This window comes from Furipterus horrens, unplaced genomic scaffold, assembly GCF_987537825.1.
Source record: "Furipterus horrens unplaced genomic scaffold, mFurHor1.1.pri manual_scaffold_3, whole genome shotgun sequence".
Classification (NCBI taxonomy): domain Eukaryota; kingdom Metazoa; phylum Chordata; class Mammalia; order Chiroptera; family Furipteridae; genus Furipterus; species Furipterus horrens.
In genome coordinates this window covers 178,788,262-178,811,595 of record NW_028327173.1, presented here as the reverse complement: position 1 = coordinate 178,811,595, position 23,334 = coordinate 178,788,262, and the positions used below count along the sequence as shown (strand labels likewise).

General features: G+C 40.0%; 1 pseudogene; it reads right to left on the bottom strand.

Moving 5' to 3' along the window:
- Nucleotides 1-2,190: 2,190 nt before the first annotated feature.
- On the bottom strand, nucleotides 2,191-2,781 carry LOC150016847 (FUN14 domain-containing protein 2 pseudogene; annotated as a pseudogene).
- Between the last annotated feature and the right edge of the window lie 20,553 nt (nucleotides 2,782-23,334).

Sequence of the window (23,334 nt, the reverse complement as noted above, 5' to 3'; positions counted from 1 at the left end):
AAACTTCATATTGAAGTATATGGAAATATATGATATTTTAAGTCAGCCCCTTGAAGATTCTTCACAATGTGAACACACTCATGTAATGCAACTCAGAATAAGAAATAACTGTGGCTTTTAGGGATGTATAGTATAGTATAGGGAATATAATCAATAATAGTGTACTAACTATGTATGGTGTCAGGGGGTACTAGACTTAGCAGGGGACCACTTTGTAAGTTATATAAATGTCTAACCACTAAGCTGTATATCTAAAGCTAATATAACACTGAAAGTCAACTGTAATTGAAAAACAAAGAGAAATAACCATGACTTTATTTTAAAAAACATTTACTGGTGTCACATGTTGATCCACAGGTGGTTAGCACCAAGTGTGTGCACACAACTAGAGAATGCTTCTAGAAATGCATTGAACTGTTACCGAAGAGTCCTTGCCCTCTGTCTACACAGAAAGGAGACCTGCAGTGATCCAGATGTTTCAGTCTTGGCAATCAGCCTGCCCTCTGGGTGAGGCCAGCTAATCTGGAAATTTGGAGCTACTTCATATGGCATGACAGCTCCTGCAGGTTTTATTAACGGCTTCGCCCCTCTTATTCCAGCTCTATGTGTCATCTCAGAGGGTGCCCAGGCAAGAAGGTGCTATTTTAAGAATGAGTTTAAGGTAGAAACCAGCATGGCCCACAGTCTGTCAGGTCTGAAGTGAAGTTCACCTTTGTCAGCGACTCAGCTGGAAGATTTGAAACCATGACACAGTCCCTAGGAGGAAAGTCATCATCCTGGAGGATAACTGGCTGATGAGACCACTTAAAGTGGTTAGTATCTCTTGTTTGCTGCATCTTATTTGCCACGGGGTGCATAATCTCTTGTCTTTGTAAAAACAGAACTTGGAAAAGCCCCTTTAGACATGAGAATGATCGTGAGCAACTCACAGGATCACCACCTGAAACAGAAATAAGCTCCAGTGGGTCCCAGATCTCCTATTTACTTCAGGCTCATCCTAAGTCTGTTTATAACATTTTGGGGGTTGTTCAGAGCGTGAAGTGAGGATTAATGCATTTCTTTCAGGACTCAGAGGCAAGCAGCAGTGTCAGCATCTCTAAAGATGGTAGAATTGCTTAGATGGCTGTTTAGGACACACATCTTTTTTTTTTTTTTTTGCATTTCATGATGGAAAAAATTTATTTTGTGTCTTATTGCCACCATTCTCAGTTCTGAATACTTAAAATGCTATCACTCTAAAACTCTGGGTTCAAATGTCATATATTTTATAGTAACTGAATAAAGAAGTAGTAGAATTGGCAGAGGGGCTATAACTACACCTAATGTTTTGACAAGAAGTAAATACTTCACACTTCAAAGCTTAAAACCTTTTGTATGAAATAAAAATCCAAGAACTTCTTCCTGCTCCCACCTAAAGTCACTTATTTTACCATAAATCCTTTGGGAATAGTCATGAGATGCATTACCCCCACCTCCTAGATAATATCTCAATGCCCCTAAATGATTCATTAAGTTTGACTGTACAATGATGTATCTATTGGTTGATTTCCCTAAAGATTTTCCCACCAAATACAGTATTTTCAGTTCAGCATATATACCTTTAGCAAAAGTTTATTCTATATTCATAGTTTTTCAATTACAGTGCTTATGCCCCCATTTTGTCAGGATAATTATATCAGATACAAATACCTTTTTTTCTGTAATCTGAAACCAACTAAAAAAGAAAGCAGACACCAAGACACCAAGACACCAAAATCTTTCATGTTTAAAGGCAAATGTATTCAGTTCCTTTCCATGCAGCACAGAATAAGGTATCTATGTGCTCGTTATGCCTTTTCCAAATCCTTTGGGAACAACCTTTGAGGATCTACGCATTCTCCATGGTGAGCCTTCTTGCAATGTGTTCTAGTAAGTATCCTACGTAGGGGACAAAGGAACATGCTTGCTGACCTACAGATTAGTCAGATTAGACAAATTACTAGTCAGTTTGGGAGGAGAGTTAATGTCTATTGTCTCTTCCGTTGTTGTCATAAGGCTCACGGCAGGGCTGTATCAGTTTGTACCAACAGATGCCTATGGAAGCCATTCAGATAGGCTACATCAGGGAGGAAGGCACAGGGGAAGAGGAGGAGGAAGAGGACACTCGATGTCCTAAGATGGAGTGACTCCTAAAATGGAGTGACGAGGCTGCTAGCTGGAAAAAGCAGGAACAACGAGTCGTCCTCCTTTGGATGCCATGCCAAGCAGAAATCCCCCAAGAAATCCACCAGTCACTAGAACGTTCTTCTTCACAAATATCACCATCTCCTCAGCCTTGCTTTTCGCCTCTGTAGATAAGTGGTTGCTCTTACAGATCTTCAGCTGTTCCTTGACTTTCTTCATGTCCTTTTCTACTTGCTGCCAGTCAGCTTTGATGTATCCAGTATGGTTTGCAAGCTGAAGGAGGAAAAGTCCTCCTCCCACAGCTGTTACAGCCAACTTTCCAACCCTATGGAATGTGAGACCCGTGCACCATCCAGTGACACCTCCAGTTAACAGCTGGGTGGCCACGCTACTCCTTCCAGCTAAGGGCCCAGATTCCTGGCCAACTTGCGCTACCATGGCTGCTTTTTTTGCAAGTTCTGCAAGGTCCAGTGAGTCAGAGTGTCCTTGACTGGACGCGGCCATTTCAGTGACCTCGTCTCGTGACAACACCCGCAGAGGCTCGGCGCTCTAGGACACTGAGTGGCCTGTGGTTTCCGCCGCAACCTGGCTTCTGGCACATGGGGCAGATGTTTCCATTCCCAAGGCCGCAGTGGAAGAGTTGGGCACATATCTTAATTTGAGAGACGCACAAGCAAATAAACAGTGGTCCAGCCTGGAGCCTCAGCACGTCGGCTCAGGAACTCATTTTTCAGGAGCAAATTTGTTTGAAGAAGCTTAATCCCAGGGCGACATTTAATACTTCCCCAGAGAATCTTGCACCCAAGGTCCAAAATCAAAACCACATTCCAGGACGGGCCTGGCAGTAAAGAATTACACAGACCAGGAGGCCAATTTCACTGTTTGGCTCTCAAGCCCTTCTTTTTTCTACTCTCAGACCTAATTTTGTGTTCACCTCCAGCCCCTCCTCCCCTTCCCCCAAGCTGTTTTCACTTGGGTGAAGGCATTTACTTATTAGCTCTTCAATTTTATTAAAAATGAATCTTTATAGTTACATTCCAAATAATAAAATGACAGAATTAAAGTAAACAAATGGGCAGAGAATCGCTAGTAGAGAAAACAAACCAATCAGACATTATGTCATTAGGGAATTTCAGGATGGGTGGAAAAAAGATGTGATGAATTCTGGTAGCTTTTTAAAAAAATTTATTGTGACACAGCTTGAAGATTTGATGGGCTTCCTTCTTTTTATTTACAATGGGGCATGGTCGTTCTTTGTTAAATAAACCCCATTCTCCGGCTTTCCTATGTAGTTCATGTTTTCAGCTCAAGCATCATAAATAACCAATGAAGAAAAACACCGTCTAAGCATTAAGAGGCAATTTTCATAAATGTTCACATTAAAAATGCATGATTAGTATGAAGACTTAATTTTATCCATAGCGTAGTTTCTGTTTTGCTGTGATCATATTTTTCTTTGCGTGGTCTGTCTTAGCTATTTAACTTCAAAGCCCACTAAAGATGAAAAATAGGCATTTATGGAGCAGGCACATGTGGCTTTAGTGGTTCACTTGCTGACCTGGCTTTTTCCCAGCTCTGCAGCATTAGCCACTGTATTCTCTGCAATGAGCCTTAACCAGAAAAACAACCTCAGACCTGAGAGGTGGGTGAAGAGAAGAGGGAGTAGTACATGATCAGGGGCCATAGGAAGGTTGACTACGTTATTTCTTTTGCCTGTAAATAAGGTAAAACAAACTAATACACAAATAATCACACCTTCTACTGCAGCTATGTGAATTCTACAGTTATGCAAAGTTGTGCTGGAGATACTCTCTGAGATTAATTAATGGAGCTTTCTGAGCCAAAGCCTGGTAACATAGATGCAGTGTTCATACAATGACTTTTATTTCATTAAGACCAAGGAAAAACCTTAGCATGATAGAGAAAAAGACCTAGAACAGGCAAGTAATTACTGTTGTTATTGTTTGTCAAAAAGAGGGGCTTCTGGTTAATCACTATTCTTTGTCATAACATGTTAGTAAAGATCTTGAAATGTAGATTGTTAAATGGGTAAAGTTGAGAATATAAGCAAGATAAGCCCTTTAAATTTCTTTCTTTCTTTTTTTCTTTCTTTCTTTCTTTCTTTCTTTCTTTCTTTCTTTCTTTGCAATTCTTGGCTACTAAACTTTGTTAAGTGTGATTAGGTTGCTGCAGTCTCTTTGGGAAATACCATGTGGGCATTGAGAAGTTAGGGTCATCCAGGATCTTGGAGTTGGGGGCTACTTGGCTTTCTGGAAAGAAGGATTGCAAAACGCCCCCTTTATTTCTGCCAGGAAGGGGCTACTTAAAGACTTATTTTCTTTGCCTCCAGCACCAAAATATAAAGGGCTGAGATATTTAAAATCAAACATGTGAAAGGGGTAAGGAAAACATGGCCACAATAGGCTAAGGATGAAGAAAATATTAGGGTCAGACAGGAAGCAACAAGTTGAGTGTCTCGGAGGAGGAAAGATGTAGGAGCACCTAGTTAGATTGGGGCCAGAAAAATTTATTTATTTATTTTCCAGCAGCAAATTGAGCCGTTTATTCACAAATCTGCAGAATCAGGCACACAGCCTGATTTTATGAATATAGTTCTTCTTACCAAATATCTTCCAAAGTTCCTACTTGGTGAAGTTCTTTACTTTTCTCTGTCTTCTACACTGAACTTCCAGAAGGGAACAGTCCACATAGTGATGGTTCAGTATGTGTGCATGGACTCATATTGTACCAAAAAAAAAAAAAAAAAATTCTTACTATTATATTTTGCCTCTATGTATATTTTGAGTATTGTTATTATGGTGAACTCTGAGATAGAAGTAAGTCATATTCTTTGCTGTAAAGAATATTTGTGGAGAGACTTCCGGCCAAAATGGAGGCGTAGACAAACATGCTGTGTCTCCCTCCACAACTAAGAAGGAATACAACTACCTCAAAACTAGAAACAACCAGAAGTTCCAGAAAATCAAACTGCATGGAAGTCCAGCAAGCAAAGATATAAAGAAGAAATACTCATCCAGACAGGTAGGAGGGGCGGAGCCGGGGCAGAGAGGACGCGGTGTGGTAGCGGCAGCGGCAGCAGCAGGCTGGTGGAAAGCACAGTCACACGTTTTAAAAAGTCAGGAGGGACACCTAAGGAGCATTCCCAACTCTTCACCAGATCTCGCAGCTCATGGTCCCAGCACTGGGGAAAATTAAGCCTCATTGCTTCTGACTGTGCAAACCAGTGGGGGTTGGGGAGGAGGAAGAAACTGCCTTTCTCTTAGCAGAGTCTGCTTGTTTAAAGGGTCCCCACGGTTCTAGAACATCCATAGACCCACCCACTCTGGGAACAATGGCCAGGGCAGCAGCTAGAGGGGTCAGTTTGGCCAGGGCAGCATCTACAGGGGCACCAGTCCAGTGCAGAAGTTGGGAAAGATGCCTAGAAAACGGGAAAGTGCTGGGCAGGCGGCATTGTTCCCTCTTGGACCCCTCCCCCACATACAGTGCCACAACGTGGTGAAACAGGTCGCCCTGTACTGATGAATTCCTAAGACTCCACCCCTTACAACGTAACAGGAGCGACAGCTCTACCTGGGATGCAGAGGCAAACAAACACAAGCGCCTGTCAGAATGAGGTGACAGAGAAGTATGGCCCAAAAGGGGGAACAGGTCAAGGTTCCAGTGGGAGAACTAAGCGACGAGGAGATAGCCACCCTAACAGACGAGGAGACAGACAACCTAACAGATGCAGAATTCAAAACACTGGTGATAAAGATGCTCACAAGCTTGACAGGTATGCTTGTGTATGGCAAATACATAAGAGAAGAAATGAAGACTATGCTAAGTGAAGCAAAGGAAAATCCACACAAAACCAATGGTGAAGGGAAGGAAACTGGGGTTCAAATCAATGATTTGGAACATAAGGAAGAAAAAAACAGTCAACCGGTGCAGAATGAGGAATAGAAAAAAAATAAGGAAAACTTCCCAAATTTTGCAAAGGAGATGGACATACAGGTCCGGGAAGCACAGAGGGTCCGGCAAGCTGGACCCAGAGGGGACCACACCAGGACACATCATGATCGAGATGCCAAAGGTGAAAGATAAAGAGAGAGTCCTAGGGGAAGCAAGAGAGAGGTGGAGATTTGCCTACAGGGGGGTGCCTACAGGACTATCAGCTGATTTCTCAGAGGACACTTTGCAGGCAGGAAGGGACTGGCAAGCAGTATTCAATGTGATGAAAGGCAACCTGCAACCAGGATTACTCTATTCATCAAAGCTATCATTTGGAATGGAACGACAGATGAAGTGCTTCCCAGACAAGGTAAAGCTAAAGGAGCTCATCATCAACAACCCATTGTTATATGAAATGTCAAAGGGAGTTACTTAAGAAAAAGATAAAAATTATGAACATTAAAATAACAACAAACTCACAACTATCAACAACTGAATCTAAAAAATAAAAACAAAATCCAACTAAGTAAACCAGAATAGGAACAGAATCATAGGTATGGGAACTATTTGGAGGGTTATCAGCTGGGAGGAGGGAGGGGGAGAAATGGGGATATGGTGCAGGGATTAAGAAGCATAATCGGTTGGTACAAAATAGACAGGGAGAAGTTAAGAATAATATAGGAAAGGGTGAAGCCAAAGACTTTATATGCACAACCCATCAACATGAACTAAGAGGGGTGGGATTGCTGGAGGGAAGCGGGGTACTGGGCAGAGGGGAGCAAAGGGGAAAAAATTGGAACTACTGTAACAACATAATCAATAAAATATACTTTTAAAAAAAGAGTACTTATGAATTACGTATAGAATGAGTCAAGAAATAGCCTCCCTTAGTTTCTATCCTTTGATTTAAGATCCTGTCTGATGTGAGATGTTTGGAGAAGCAACACTGCCACCTTCTGGTAGATACATGTCACCTTTCTTTCAGCACACTCAGCACTCCTGCCCATTCAGTTTCCCACAGCACATATACAATTTGCTTTGAAGTTTTGTAAAGTTCAAATCAAGTCTAAATAATACCTTAGACAAGATGGCTGGAAATGAAGCTCTTTTGACTTGTTCCTTTGTTGTAGAGGGATATTGTTTTAATATAATATGAAAAATCTTACCCCATGCCCACTGTGATGTCAGCTTTAAGACTTACTACTTTATTGGGATAGTCTAATAGACCTTTCATATGACCAAGAATTAGGGCTGACATTAGGGCCAGGGACGATGGGAGTGGATGAAAGAAGATTATGGTGAAAAAAAAAATCACAGACAGGTTGTATCTATCATGAAAAATATGGATGAGCAAGCTGGTAAGACAGCTAGCCTAAGAGGTATACAGTTTAACAGGATTTTTCACACTGTGCTTTCAAATTTTGTAGCTCACCTTATTTGAGGTTAAGTGTTTTTTTATAGTTACAGTTACTTGACTAGTTCCCTGAAAACCATGTTAACTCATGTTTTTTCCAGAGCTAGGCATATAGTAGGTGTCAATAAGAATTATTTTCATGGATAAGTGAATTCAAAACTATCTTTGCTTCTATAATTCATTCGTGTGTGAAATACTCCTCTGGGACTGGTGCTGAAAAGTAAGTAGTTAATTTTCCTAAGCTTCCTTTCTTTTTTTAAAAGGAGTTTATTTATTTATTTTTAGAGAGAGGGAAAAGGAGGGAGAAAGAGAGGGAGAGAAATCGAGATCGGTTGCCTCTCGCTCACCTCCAACTGGGAACCTGGCCTGTAACCCAGGCACGTGCCCTGACTGGGAATCGAACCAACAACCTTTTGGTCTGCAGGCCGGTGCTCAGTCCATTGAACCATGCCTGCCAGAGCTAATTTTCCTAATCTTTCTTACTGATTTCCCAATCCAAACCCAGTGGCAACTGCTCATAACGGGAAGAAAAGTGCTCATGGATCAATCCTATTCATTTTTTTCCCACTTAATCTATGTAAGGAAACACTGATGACATTGGTATAAGCAACCAAGATAAATGTCTTTTCAAGGAAATACTGTAGACACTGGAGATATGTCTTTGGTTAGGCTGTTTTGTAATTCCAGAGTGCAAGGTTAACCTGTAAAAAACTAGAGCGAAGCAAACAGGCCAATAAACATACAGGTAAACTTTGTCCGGTGAAGGGTTAATTGACTATCTCCTCCCTTCTCCAAAAAAAGTACCAGTACTGTTACCACTTGCAAATTCATCTCAGTATTTCTAATTTATAAATGCCTCTGCTTTTTGGCTTTTCCTTTGAACTGGTTGTTAATGAAGCATTACTCTCTCAATTACTAAGTAATTTTACTCTTATCTATTTAATGGAATTTCCTGTTGAGTCATGTGAGGCCCTCATTTTACCAGTTCCCTCATTTAATTAATGAGTTAAATGAAAGATTCGACACATGTTTGTTTTATACTTTGTATGAGAGTTATCATCATACTTTCTTTTAAAGTTCCTTGAGCACTCAATGATAAAATCCAAGTTGAAGGAGCGGTCTGAGCCTCTTCTCATGTGGCTTCTGTGGGAATCAAAGCACAGGTAATCCAAAGTTTAGTTCCCTTGCCCCCCTTGAAGTAGAGGGGATGGCTCAGAGTGACAAAGACTATTAGATAACAAAGGTAGGAGACTGTCTACCTCCAGTGTCATCTCCCTGTTGGGAGGCTCTGCATGCATCCCAGTGTTCCTGCCTCTGTGTAAACCACTTCTGGAAACTCCTCTGCTGAAGCCCCTCCACAGCCTACCATGTAGTCTTTGCACTGTCCTTGGGTTTGCAGCATGGGGTGAATCTCTACGCATCTGACAGGTATTGCTCAGATCTACTTCAGATTCTTGCTCTTTCATGCACTAGCTGTGGCATCTGGTAGAAGCTACTAGATGTTTCTGGTTTACTCATCTGTGAAGTAAGGCTGACGTCAAGAGTGAATGAAATAATGCCCGTTGTGCCTGGCACACAAGTGCTCCAGAAATCTTACTACCTATTATTGACCCATAGAGAGAAAATCACAGGCTGAGAACTGGAAGCCCTGCTTTCTACTTCAGCCCCGCTGAACGGCAGTGATTAGTAACACTATGAAAAGTGACGTATGAGGGTTGTGGTTAACTCAGACAGGACGACAGCCATGTGGGCCTGCTCAGGTCCTGATGGCTCTAGGAGGCTGGGTAGAGTGGATCAGGCAATTTCCTAGGGCAAGTAGATCAGGCCCTTCAATTATTTGGTTGTGGGGAAGTCCAAGGAGTCCCTGGGTAAGGCCCGAGGTCAAGTTGTGGTGAGTGGCATATGGTAGTAGCCAAGGGCAGTGGCTGGGTACTAACTGCTCTGGAATTATTTCAATGTTTGATAACTGGTATGGTCCTGCTGGGTAAAAATCAGCCCTGAGGGAGGGTAGGGGAGATAAGTTGGGGCTGGGGGACATCATGTGAGACACACAAGGTGTTCTGTAGGGATGGCCATAGGCAACCAGATGGTCTAGCCAAGCACTCCTTTGTTTTCCTGATGGATTGTGTGTGTGTGATGGAACAGCTAGTAGGAGGAATTCTTCAGTAACAGGCTAGTTCTACCACCTCACCCTTCTAATACAAGTTTCACCTGCCAGCAGATATTACTATTCAACTAGCACAGCAATAAAATAGAGGCTTTTTTATTTATTTTTTATTTTTATTTATTGCTTTTGAGAGAGAGAGAGAAGCAGTGATTTGTTGTTCCACTTTTGTATGTATTCATTGGTTGATCCTTGTATGTGTCCTGACCAGGGATCAAACCCACATCAGGATGATGCTCTAACCAACTGAACTACCTGACCAAGGCAAGCAAAGGCTTCTCAAGTATCACAGCAGCACAGCCACTCTTCAGAGATACCCCAAAGGTGGCAGTAATACAAGCCCCATCTATTCACTCCCTTCCCCTCAACCCATAATTTCTACACAATAGGAAGAAATGACTCTGAAATTTGCATTTTAGGCACAGAAAAGAGAATTCTGACACCAGTAAACTGATGTAGCCAAATTTAAATTTTAAAAAGCTATTAAAAAATGTTTTGAAGATCCCATGTATTATTATTTTGGTAACTTTGCCATATTATTGAGGTTTAGCTTCAAATATCCAGTAGAGGGCATGAAAGGAATTGTTTGGTTCATTCTACTGAGGACAGAATTTGAACAACAAAAATGAAGAAGCAAATGGATTATGTATTGCAGCTTTCACACAGACAATGACAAATAGCCTTTAAACATTACCCTGAAATACATTGCAACTTTTACTTTGTCTTATTTCCTATCTATATCCTTCATTCAAAATAAAATACTTGTCTCATCCCTCTATAGCTAGATTATATTTACAAAACACATATGAAATCATTAACTAAAATATCAGTGATTTGTATTCAGTTCTATTAAAGACAAACCTGAGAAATATACAAACCTGACATGGTATCTACAATAAGAAAGCATGCCACCTACTGGTGGAAACTCTTCCTTGAAATACACTCTGCTGTCAGCAGGACCCTCAGCAGCCCAGCCACACTTCAGATCCAAAACCAGGCTTTGCCAGCGGCACAAGAACCCTCCCCACAACCTGTGCTAAACCTGACTGAGGACGGAGTTAGCAGCTTTTTCCCTCTCCTCCGATGTTGGTGGGGAACAAGGAAAGCACACAATGGCACTACTACTTAATAAGTGCCTATAATGTGTTAGGCATAGGCACTTGGAAAATAATTTTCATCTTTATAAAAATCCCCAAAGCCAATTTTGCTGAGGCTCAGAGAGGCTGCAAATCTCACAGCATCTCTCTGCTTGGCAGCCATTACTATTTCTCATAAAACCTTTGGGAAATAAGAAATAAATCTTCCTTATGAATATACCAGAATCCAGAATCCTTAATTTAGGCCATAAAATAACCAATCTGATCACTTTTGTATTTACAAATTTTGGATATTATTTTTTCCTATGTTTTGCATAGCCAGATCCCACATCTGGTTAATAATAATATGTGAACTGATTAATTAATTGGTGAATTAATGCACTTTTTCTCCCAATTAGCTTTTTAATAGCTTTTTAAATTAACCAGCACTCACACTTGTAAAACTGTAATCTGTCCCAGAGTGGCAACCTTGTCTTATGTCCTTCTCTTTATAGCCTGGAGTCCCAGTGTTTCTCAGATGATGTTCAAATACTTTGAAGAACTTGTTTAAAACAGAGATTTTTGGGCCGCAACAAACATCAGTTGAGTCAGAGTCTCTTGGGTTGAGGCCCAAGAAGCTGCATCTTCACATCCTCCCCAGATGTGTCTGAGACACTAAAAACTGATGCACTCACAGGCTCAGACAATGAGAATGACTGATGTTCAGGCAGCACTTGGTGAACTTTAATTTTCGATGTTTAGGCAGCACTTAGGCATCAGATCACTGCCACACGGTGTTTGTTGGCTACTAACCAACCACGCGGGTTAGTGGGAAGGGATGGCTGTAGAAAATAGAAGTACCTAGATCTTGATAATTTATTTAGCTTCTGTTTCCAACATCTAAAAACTTACAGTACTTTTTAAAGATAAAATGAGATAAAATATGTCAAGCATAGACCTAGGACAGTATCTGGTCCATATTAGAGTCCAATCATAGTAGATATGATAACTCAATATGAAATCCAATTAAATAGATATAATAGCACTACTTCAGGTTTGAGAAACCAAGGCTCCTATAAAGTGAGATGATTATAGAAGAAAGATCATTTGTATTAAATATGAACTCAAAAGAAAAGTCATAATTTAGTACATCATCTAGAAATAGTTTTCCCAATAAAGTGATAGATAAGTAGGACACACTCCGCTGCCTTGCGGCATACCTCTTCAGGGGAAAGGCTAAGGGAGTAAACCCCGACAGAAAATCCGGAGCCGGAGTCCCTAAGGCGGTTTGACGTTGTAGTCAACACCGGCAACTCCTGCGGCGCACCTGAAGCCAAGCTGTATTGACTCCGTCTTTCCCTCGGACCCTTCAGCTGCGAAGAGAGGGGGGGTCTGCTGCATGGGCAACAGCAGACCCTCCATATCACCCTGCCCAGGCTCTGTAGCTTCAGCTTCACTGGAGAGGACACTCCAGCGTCATCGCAAGATGTCGATTCAACACGGGAGGAGACAGATACCGTGTCACTCCCGAGTCGGACTGCACAACCGTTCTCGGCGGTGCAGATAGACTCTTAAGAAGCTACACCATCGTCTCTTGAGACGGACGGCTGCCGACGACGACGACTCCCTTTACATAAAGGTTGCCAAATTTTGAGACACTAGTCTGCATAGACCTCTCACATTTCTGCATGTCTTGTGAGCAGGGCATTGATTGCTTTTTGTTCTGTGCTATATTTTCAAGGATATCTGCATAGCCAACAGTGTTGGAAAATAAAGTGTCTCCATCTGAGGCAAAGGCAGACATGCTTATTGCCCATTATAAAAAATTTGGGTTCCCTAAAATCTGGTCTTTATTGTGCCCTAAAATGCAATGAACTATGTGCAAGCTTCCTTTTGGGACCATCTGTCATAGCCATGCAGCTTGGGCATAAGAAGAACCGATGCAAATACACTGATGCTCATGCCACTTGCTGTATCATGATAAAAAGTCTTTTCTCATGTTTTTGCCAGCTTCCATGAAACAGTGAAAGGCTAGCTTGTTCAATTTCAAGTAGGGTAAAACTTAGATCCTTCACAGGTTTGTTTTTTTTTTTTTTTTTTTTTTAAATCCTCACTTGAGGATATGTTCTGTTGATTTTTGAGAGAGAAACATCACCGTGAGAGAGAAACATAGGCACCCTGACTGGGGATCAAACCTGCAACCAAGGTACATTCCCTGAATAGGAATCAAACCCTCAAAACCTTTTGGTATATGTGACAACACTCCAGCCAAATGAGCCACTTGGCCAGGGTGACCCTTAATAGTTCTCAATGAAATCACTTTTATCACAGGTTCACTATATTTCATTTTAGTTTTTTTGCTTAGCCCGAGTGTTTGTCGGTGAAATCAACAATGATAACCAAAAGAAGACGGTGACTTGACCAAGATCACAGAGCTAGTTCCAAACTGAGTACAGAATACTGGACTCATGACTTTTAGTCTTCTGCTCCTTTCTCCAGGCACATTAAACAATCCAGGCAAAGAATATACAAAGAGAACATGACTTTATCAGGATAGTTAGACATTCTATCATGCAAAAGGAAAGCTTCCTATTGGGACTTGAAAAATGTCATCCCAAGGCCATTTCCTTTGCTAGCTTTTCTATGTAAAGATTGATAGAACTGCACGTTTTCAGCAGTATTTTCAAAGAAAACTCAAGTTTATGGATTGCCCAATGATGTGTAGCATGTATGAAGGAAAGTAGAGTGGAGACTACATTGCCAAGAAGCCTTGGGATGGATGGATGTGCTAAGCTGGTGCATAAGTGAGGAATTCTGGGTTACAGTGGATCTAAGGTGATGACATTCACAGGTAGGCAACTGATGTACTGTGCGGGAAGGCTAGATTATGTTTGGGATGGACAATCACAGGGGTGCAAAATTGGGAAGTAAATATAATAAATAATTCCATTCAAAAAACTCTTTCTTTTAAATACCATATGATCTTACTTAAAAGTGAAATCTAATGAACAAAATTAACTAACAATCAAAATAGAACTAGAGGCATAGAAACATGGAACATACTGACAGCTGTTAGAGGGGAGGGGGGAAGGTGAGGACTGGTTGAAAGTAGGTGAAGGGATCAGTCAAAGAACATGTATGAATGACCCATGGACACGGACAACAGTGTGGGGATTGACTGTGGGAGTGGAGGGGGGTGAAGAGGGAAAAACTGGCATGACTATAATAGCATAAACAATACATATTTAAATTAAAAAAAATAGAATAGAAAAAATCCTATTTCTTTATAAACTGTTTGATGCCTTTTAGTCAGTGAAAGAAAAACTTAAAATCATAGAAGTGAAAACAGCTGGAGAGCATTAAACAATCACCAAGAGTTAGCAGACAAAGGCAGGGAGAGATTGGGATAGATTCTCAGAAACAAAGGACGTTTGATTTAAAGTCCTGTCAGGAAACTTGGCTTTGTGTTGAACACTACTCCTACTTAGGCATGAGTTCTAGTCCGTAAAATACATGCATATTCTTTACTTTGCTCAGAGTCTTCATGTGCCAGTAACATTCCCTGGGATGACACAGAGTCCTTTATCGTTAGGTTTAGGTAATCAGGGAGCTACAGGGTCAAGCCTGAGCAGACACAGAGAGCAAAAATGATACCAACCGCCTCTGTCCTTAAATAGCTTACAATCCAGTAAGAGACACAGATAAATGAACACATAAACTACAGCACAGTGAAAAATGTGCAATGATATTATTTATGAGATGCAGAAGAGGGTCATAAGAGTAATGAAAGTAATGTAGTAGAGGGTAATAAAAAGGTTCACAGAAAAAGTAATATCTACATCACTGGTAGATCCTTCGGTTCATTCTTTTAATATGACCTAAAATGGTCTGGTTTTCCCTGTTAACTGCATGTCCTTCTTTAAAAAAAAAAGGATAGTCTCTTTTTCTATTCCATCTCATGGAGGAAATAATTTAAAGGCCATAGTATGCTGTTTGCCTCTTCAAAATAGAGATGGCGTCAGACTTACTGAGTGATTTGCAATAAGAGATTATGTACCCAGACACTTTGCTTCTTTTTTAAAAATTTATTTTTATTTCTATTTTTTATTTAATCTTTATTGTATTTTTTCATTACCATTTAGTCCCCTTATCCCCACCTCCCCTCAGCAATCACCACACTGTTGTCCAGGTCCATGAGTCCTTTTTTCTTTTTATTCAATCCCTCTTCCCCTAATCTCCTCCCCCACTGGCTGTCATCCTGCTCTCCATCTATGAGTCTGTCCTCGTTTTCCTTGTTAGTTCAGTTTATTCATTATATTCCACACATGAGTGAAATCATATGGTATTTTTTCTTTCTCTAACTGGCTTATTTCACTTAGCATAGTGTTCTCCACGTCCATCCATGCTGTTGCAAAGGGTAAGATTTTCTTCTTTTTTTTTTTTTTTTATGGCCGAGTAGTCTTCCATTGTGTGAATGTCCCATAGTTGTCTTATCCACTCATCTACTGATGGACACTTGGGCTGCCTCCACATAATCTTGGTGATTATAAACAGCACTGCAAACGAACACAGGGGTGCTTGTGTTCTTTTGAATTAGTGTTTTGGGTTCCTTTGGATATATTCCCAGAAGTGGGATCGCTGGGTCAAAAGGCAGATCCATTTTTAACTTTTTCAGGCATCTCCATACAGCTTTCCACAGTGGCTATACCTTTCTGCATTCCCACCAACAGTGCAAAAAGGTTCCCCTTTCTCCACATTCTCGCCAGCACTTGCTGTTTGTTGATTTATTGATGATAGTCATTCTGACAGGTGTGTGATGATATATCATTATGGTTTTAATTTGCATTTCTCTGATGATTAGTGAGACTGAGTATCTTTTCATATGTCTATTGGCCATCTGTATGTCCTCTCTGGAGAAGTGTCTATTCAGATCCTTTGTCCATTTTTTAATTTGGTTGTTTGTTTTTTGGTATTGAGTTTTGTAAGTACTTTATACATTTTGGATATTAACTACTTATCAGGTGTATGAGTGAATATGTCCTCCCATTCTGTGGGTTATCTTTTTATTTTCTTTATGATTTCCTTTGTTGTGCAAAAACTTTTTCGTTTGATGTAGTCCCATTTATTTATTTTTTCTTTTGTTTCCCTTGCCAAGGGAGATAATATTGGATAAAATATTGCTACAAGCAATGTCTGAGATGTTGCTGCCTATATTTTCTTCTATGATTTTTATGATTTCAAGTACATACAATGGACTAAAGGTAGTTTATTCCACAAATGGTGTTGGGAAAACTGGACAGATATATGCAGAAAAATGAAACTCGATCACCTTCTTACACCACACACAAGAATAAATTCAAAATGGATCAAAGACTAAAATGTTTGTCTGAAATCATAAACATCATAGAAAACAATTTGCTTCTTGATTGTGTCATAACTATGCTGAGGGCCATTCATTTACATACTTCGGGTTTGAGTTGAGTTTAACAGATTAGCCACTGAAGACTTGGTGACAGTGAAGAAGCTGCAACGTCTTTCAGACCTAAAGGCTCACCTCATGGGTACCGCTGATCCCAATGACAAAGGCAATTCGGGACATGTAATACACGAACATAGTCATCGTCGGCAGCCGTCCGTCTCGAGAGACGATGGTGTAGCTTCGTAAGAGTCTATCTGCATCGCCGAGAATGGCTGTGCAGTCCGACTCGGGAGTGACACGGTATCTGTCTCCTCCCGTGTTGAATCGACATCTTGCGATGACGCTGGAGTGTCCTCTCCAGTGAAGCTGAAGCTACAGAGCCTGGGCGGGGTGATATGGAGGGTCTGCTGTTGCCCATGCAGCAGACCCCCCCTCTCTTCGCAGCTGAAGGGTCCAAGGGAAAGACGGAGTCAATACAGCTTGGCTTCAGGTGCGCCGCAGGAGTTGCCGGTGATGACTACAATGTCAAACCGCCTTAGGGACTCCGGCTCCGGATTTTCTGTTGGGGTTTACTCCCTTAGCCTTTCCCCTGAAGAGGTATGCCGCAAGGCAGCGGAGGTTTTTTGGAGTCAGAGTTTTCCTTCTCTGATGTGCCCTGACTGGAAGATCGAACCAGCGACACTTAGCTCGCAGGCCGACGCTCAATCCACTGAGCCAAACCAGCCAGGGGGACGAACATAGTAGTCACTAGCTTTTCTTGCCATTTTAGTCATTCTAATTTCATCTACCAGATTCTTTGTGATAGTGCTTAGTATTTTCAGAGTATATCCTTCCCCCTTATTTTTAAGAGCATCCTCTGGACAAAATGCTGAGACACTTGGACTGCATGTCTTCAGAGTTCTTTTATTTTCTCCTAACAACTTCAGTCATATCAGAAATGTTATTATTATTTTTTCTTCAACTTCTTTCATTGTTCTTACCAAAATAGAGGGTCTGTGCATTTAATGTTTAAAAGTAGACTTGTTCTCCTGGGAGTTTAAGGCTAAAGGGGGCCGTGCAGGTCAGGTACTGCAGCTAGAAGAAACAGGATGCACATAAAAGAGCAAGGTCTTCAATGTTGCTGAAGAACAATGTGTGAAGGCAGGAGAAAAGAGCAGGAAGTGAGGCAAGAGAGGGAGGCAGGAATCAGTTCTGAGGTCAGGAGGGAAGAATGTTCAAAAGCTGTCAAGTTCACAACTTCAGGAGGTTTCTCCTTTGCCTTTTTATGACAAGAAGTGGCTTTGTGTCTTTCCCTGCTTTTTTTCCTCTCCGTTCATAAACCAGGCTAACAATGAAGAATCTTCCTTTATTTCGGCAGAACTCCCAGCCTGTTGTGGGAGTCAGAGTTAAAAGACAGTGATAGGGTGACCCCCGAAGCCAGAGTCCTTCTCCTGTCTCCAGGGACAGTTCCGCTGCCATCAGCCTTTCAGTAAGTTTAGCTGTGAGAAGTTAGCCATTGATACAGTGTGTGCAGGGTTAAGGGAGAATATTACTATGAGGAAGATTTGAATTTATCTGCCATGTGGAAGATTCTTATAGAGAAGAAGAAGCTGGAGACAGGAAAGTCCTATCAAAGGGTTAAGTCCCTGCCCCAGGCATCAACCTGATCCAGCAGTTAAGACACCACTGCAGCATTATTTATAACAGCCAAGATATAGAAGCAACTTGGGTGTCCACTGATAGATAAATGATAAAGAAGATGAGAGGTACATGTATAATGTAATATTCCTCAGCCATAAAAGAGAATGAAATCTTGCTATTTGCAACAGTATGCATGGACCTAGACAGTATTACAGTAAGTGAAATAAGTCAGACAGAGAAAGATAAATACTGCATGATTTTACTTATATGTGAAATCTAACCACAAAATAATTGAACAAACAAAACAAACTGGAAACAAACTCATAGATACAGAAGATAAATTTATCATTGCCAGATGGGAGGTAGGGCAAGGTGAAGGGGATTAAGAAGTACAAATTTCCAGTTATAAAATTAGTCAGAGGGATTTAATGTATAGCATAGGGAATATAGTCAATAATATCACCATAATTATGTATGGTGCCTGGTGGGTACTAGACTTATCATGGTAACCACTTGGCAAGGTATATAATTGTCTAACCATATGTTGTATACCTGAAAGTATTATAATATTGTATGTCAATGGTGATTTAAAAATAAATTTTAAAAATCCACTCAATTAAAAAGTAAGACACCTAACTTCCCATTCCATTACACAGCAACTGATCTCTTGCTCATATCAATAATTTTACTTTTACTACTACTACTACTACTATTTGGGTGACTTTGCAGGCTTAGTGGATATTATGGAGTGGGAGATAAAATTTCTCCAACCATTCTTTGATGTCCTTTTAATCATCTGCTAAAGACTTTGGCCCGTCTCCTCTCTGGTTTAATCATCATTGTTCATGTGGATGGACCACACAACTCCTTAATGTCTTAGTTCCTTGGCACCCTCATCTCCAGTGATCTTTACTTATTTGTTTATATATTTTTTATTCTTGTTTATTCTATTACAGTTATCCCAATCCAGTAACCTTCTCATTCACGTCCACAGTCCTGCACTTGCCTTTAAGACTCTGGGCCACCGAGCTTCTGCCTGCATCCTCATCTGTGCCTTGCAGCTCTCTCCTCTTCACTCTCTTTGCTCAGTCTTGTTGAACATCTTTTAGTTCCTTGAACTTACATTGCTCTCCAGCTCAAGGAAACATGAGGGAGCACATACATTCTCTCCGCCTGAAACACTTCATTCTCCCAACACCAAGATCCCAGCTACTTAGCTAGTTTCTGCTTACTTATTCATTAAATTTTAGCTTAAGCAATGCTCTCTTGGGAAAGCCTTCACTGACCTACATGACAAAGTGAGGGCTCCCTGTTTTACTTTCTCAAAGCATTGGACATTTTTCCACTGTAGTGTATCTTACAACTTCAATGAATTACTTCACTTGCATAGTGGCCAGTATATAGTACACTTAGCAAATATTTGTTGAATGAACAAATGAGGCAATGAATCAATGGGGAGTCTGAAGTTACAGAAGAAAGAGAAAATTCATTATTTTAACATTAACACAATCCATCGACTTCATTCTGATTTAAGTGTTTCTACACACACTTATTCGTGTGTGTATATGTTTATTTCTTTGTAATTTTGTCACATGTATATAGATTTATGTGGCCACTGCTACAGTCAAGATACAGAATACCGTAGTTCCATCACACAGGAATACCTTATGCCATCCTTTCACAGTTGTTTTTCTCCTTTTCTTGCTCCTTTCTAACCATTAGTCACCACTAATGTTTTCTATCTTTATTATTTTGTAATTTCAAGGGTGCTCTATTAATGGAATCATATAGTATACATACTTTTGAGAGTTACTTTTTTCACACAGCATAATGAGATTCATCCAAGTTCCTATGTTTATCAGTAGTTTATTTATTTATTTTTGCTGGGTAGTATTTTATGTATAAATATAGCACAATTTAACTTGTTCATCTGTTGGAGGCATGTGGTTTATTTCTGGGTTTTGGCTATTACAAAAGAAGCTGAGCATTCATGTACAGGTTGGTGTGTGCTTAAGTTTTAACCTCTCTGGATAACTGCCCTAAAGGTGAAATTGCTTAATCATATTTAGTTTTTTAAGGAACTGCTTTATTGCAGACATACATATGCTCAATATTTTGCCTAATCTTGCTAGTATTTGCACTCCATAAAAATAAAATTGTACTGTTAGTAGCCTTCTGAGACTTACTTTGTCACTCAGCATTAGATTCCCAAGATTTCTCCATGCTCTTGCATGTAGCTGTAAGTCATTCATTTTCATTGCTATATAAATATTCTATTTTGTGACTGTTCACATTATCCAATCAATGGTGGAACAAGTTGCATTATTTTGTGAACAAAGTGCATCATTTTATGAATAAGATGTTTATGTGCAAAAGTTTCTTTGGGCATATTCCTAGTAATGGGGTTGCTGAATGTTAAGGAATTCAAATGGTCAGCTTTCAGATGAAAGGCTATATTGACTTCCTAGGGCCGCTGTAACAAGTGACCACAAATTACTGGCTTAAAATAACAGGAATTTATTCTCTCATAGTTTTGGAGGTCAGATGTCTGAAATCAAGGTGTCAGCAGAGTTGGTTTCTTCTAGAAGCTCTGAGGAAAAGATCTACTTCATGCCTCTCTCCTGGCTCCTGGTAGCAGCCAGCGGTCCTTGGCATTCCTTGGCTTATAGACTCATCACTCCGGTCTCTGCCTCCATCTTCACATGGTGTTCTGTGCTGTGAGTGTCAGGAATTTTTTATAGAACAAAACCTAGAGGTGGTGGACAAGGTATGATCCAGAGACAGGTGAGTGGGGATGGATTAGGGCACTTTGCACAGTGTACCATGGTTTACAAAATGTTCATGTTGTCTCAAATGACCCTCAAATCCATCCAGTGTAATTGGCATTATCTTTATGTCTATGATTAAAAGCTAGAACATTTCCAGAGCTGGGGTTGAATTCCAGTTTGTCAGAGCCTAAATCTGAATTTTTTCCCAAGACCCGAGTTGGATAACTTCCATGCACATGAAATTTAGACCTGTCCTGCTGGATTACCATCTGGATATTTTGATGCATAAAATATCTGGTAATATTAACTGTATAAAATTGACTTTGCCTATTTCCCCCCTTGGGTTATAAATCTAATACTCTCGACTCTGCTGACAATTCTGAAAGCAACTGTACTATCTTCAGTTTAAATTGAAAATGGCAGGGACTTGAAACTGAGACCATACAAGGGATAAGATAGAGCTTTAGAGAGCTGAGCTTTCTTGCTGGAGGGCCTTGCTTTTCTCAGATTTTTCCATGGATGACACTTCTAAATTTATCTCAAAGCTGTTGCCAAATGCGTGATTCATTTTGAACTCCCTGAATTTTGTTGCCAGGTAGGTGGGGAGCAAACCCAATAGCCAATCTTGAAGAATTTCTCAAGTTTCCTCCAAAACAACACCAGTCTTTAAGTGATCAGGTTCCACTGTGTACTGAATTTCTGCTACTATTCCTTAGACTATGTTATTTTTAACATTTTTTTTTTTTTTGCAAAATGCTGTAGATTCCAGCATACAATTTCAAACATTCAAATTTCAAATTAAGCTAACAAAATATTCAGACATGTCTGAAGTCTTTATAGAAAAATATCTCTGGTTTCTTCCAATTTAGAGATATGAAAGTCTATTAACATGAAGCAACACAAGAAATATTAGGAGGTTTATCCTATCTAATTTTGGGTCTAGGAAATTATTGCTTTGAAATAGAAGGAATAATTGAAAAGGATACTCTGTTCACTTATTTACTTTTACTTGACAGAAAGCAGAACAGCATTGTTTAGTAGCCAAGACATGGAAACAATGCAGTGTCCTTCAACAGATGATTGGATAAAGAAGATGTGGTACATTTAGCCCTTGCTGGTGTGGCTCAGTGATTTGAGTGCCGGCCTGTGAACCAAAAGGTTGCTGGTTCAATTCCCAGTCAGGGCACATGCCTGGATTGCCGGCCAAGTCTCTGTTTGGGGGCATGCGAGAGGCAACTAATCAATGTATCTCTTGCACATCGATGTTTCTCTTCCTCTCTTTCTCCCTCCCTTTCCCACTCTCTTAAAATAAATTTTAAAAAATATTTTAAAAAAAAGAAAGAAGATATCGTATATTTATACAATGAGATACTACTCAGCCATAAGAAAAGACAAAATGCTGCCATTTGGAACAACATGGACGGATCTTAAGAATATCATACTAAGTGAAATAAGTCAGACAGAACCATATGATTTCACTCATAGATGAGATAAGAACCTGAAGGCAACAATGAACAAACAAGAAAAAGAAGTTCATAAACACAGACAACAGTATAGTGGTTACCAAAGAAAAGGGGGTAAGGGGGTAGTAAATGGTAAAGGGGGCCAAATATATGGTGATGGAAGATCTGACTTTGGGTGGTGGGCATACAATGCAATACACAGATGGTGTGTCATAGAAATATACACTTGAAACCTATATAATCTTATTAACCAACATTACCCCAATCAATTTAATTAAGTAATAAAATAAACACACTAGGGTTAATAAACAATTGTAAATTCAGTAAATGCAAAAAAAAAAAAAGAAAGAAAGCATAGAAACTTTGGTTAATAAAGCTTATAAAGTGGTATCTTAAGAACAACTAAAATTTTAATATTATTAACCATGGTAGGAAATGGCCTGCAGGCCAGGGACAGGTTGTTTCCCTCCCTCTTTTGTCTTCTGATCTCTTGTGATGATTTTCCTTATCTTAGTCCTTCTACATTTTTATTTCAATGGGGCTTGAAAGGGATAGAAAGCCCAAGCTTGTGCTTAGTTTATCTTAAAAGTGAAGTGAAGTTTATCTTTTTATAAACTTAAATGATGTATTTGTACTTTTATTTGTGGTCCCATCAATGTAGTAAGTATTTCAAGCCTTCTCTACATACGTTGAACATTGGTACACCTACCCTCCTGACTTTCCCTCTCTATTTCCCCTTTTACCTGATGCCTTTATATTGGTAATATATAGGTGTCAAAGTTTTATATTATATTACAAAACTCCCCAGATGTTGATATCACTTGAGAAGGAAAAATCAAGAAGCAAAACATCAGTAAAGTGAAAATAGTGAAGACTCTTTGTCAGTAACCTTGGGCTGTTTCTTCTACATGTTTCTACTTACTATTCCTTTTGCCCATTGCCTGGCGATTTTTGATTCACCAGTCAGGTCTGAGCCAAACTGCATTCCTTCAAGATGGCCATTTCTAACACCAAGTCTTAATTTTGACCCCACCTTTATAGACACTTGTTGTCCCATAGAACACCCAGCACACATTATCATTATGTGTTTGTTTACCTCTGTCCCTTCCACTAAACTGTAAACTCCACAGGAACAGGGATTCTGCCTGTTTTGTTCTCCACTGTAAACCTAGTGCCTAGCTAAGTGTATGGCATCCAACAAACACTTACTGAATGAATGAATTGGGTGATTTTAAACTGAGACTTGAAATACTAATGGAACTTAGCTTGGCAAGGGGTTGAAGTTGAGAACATTAC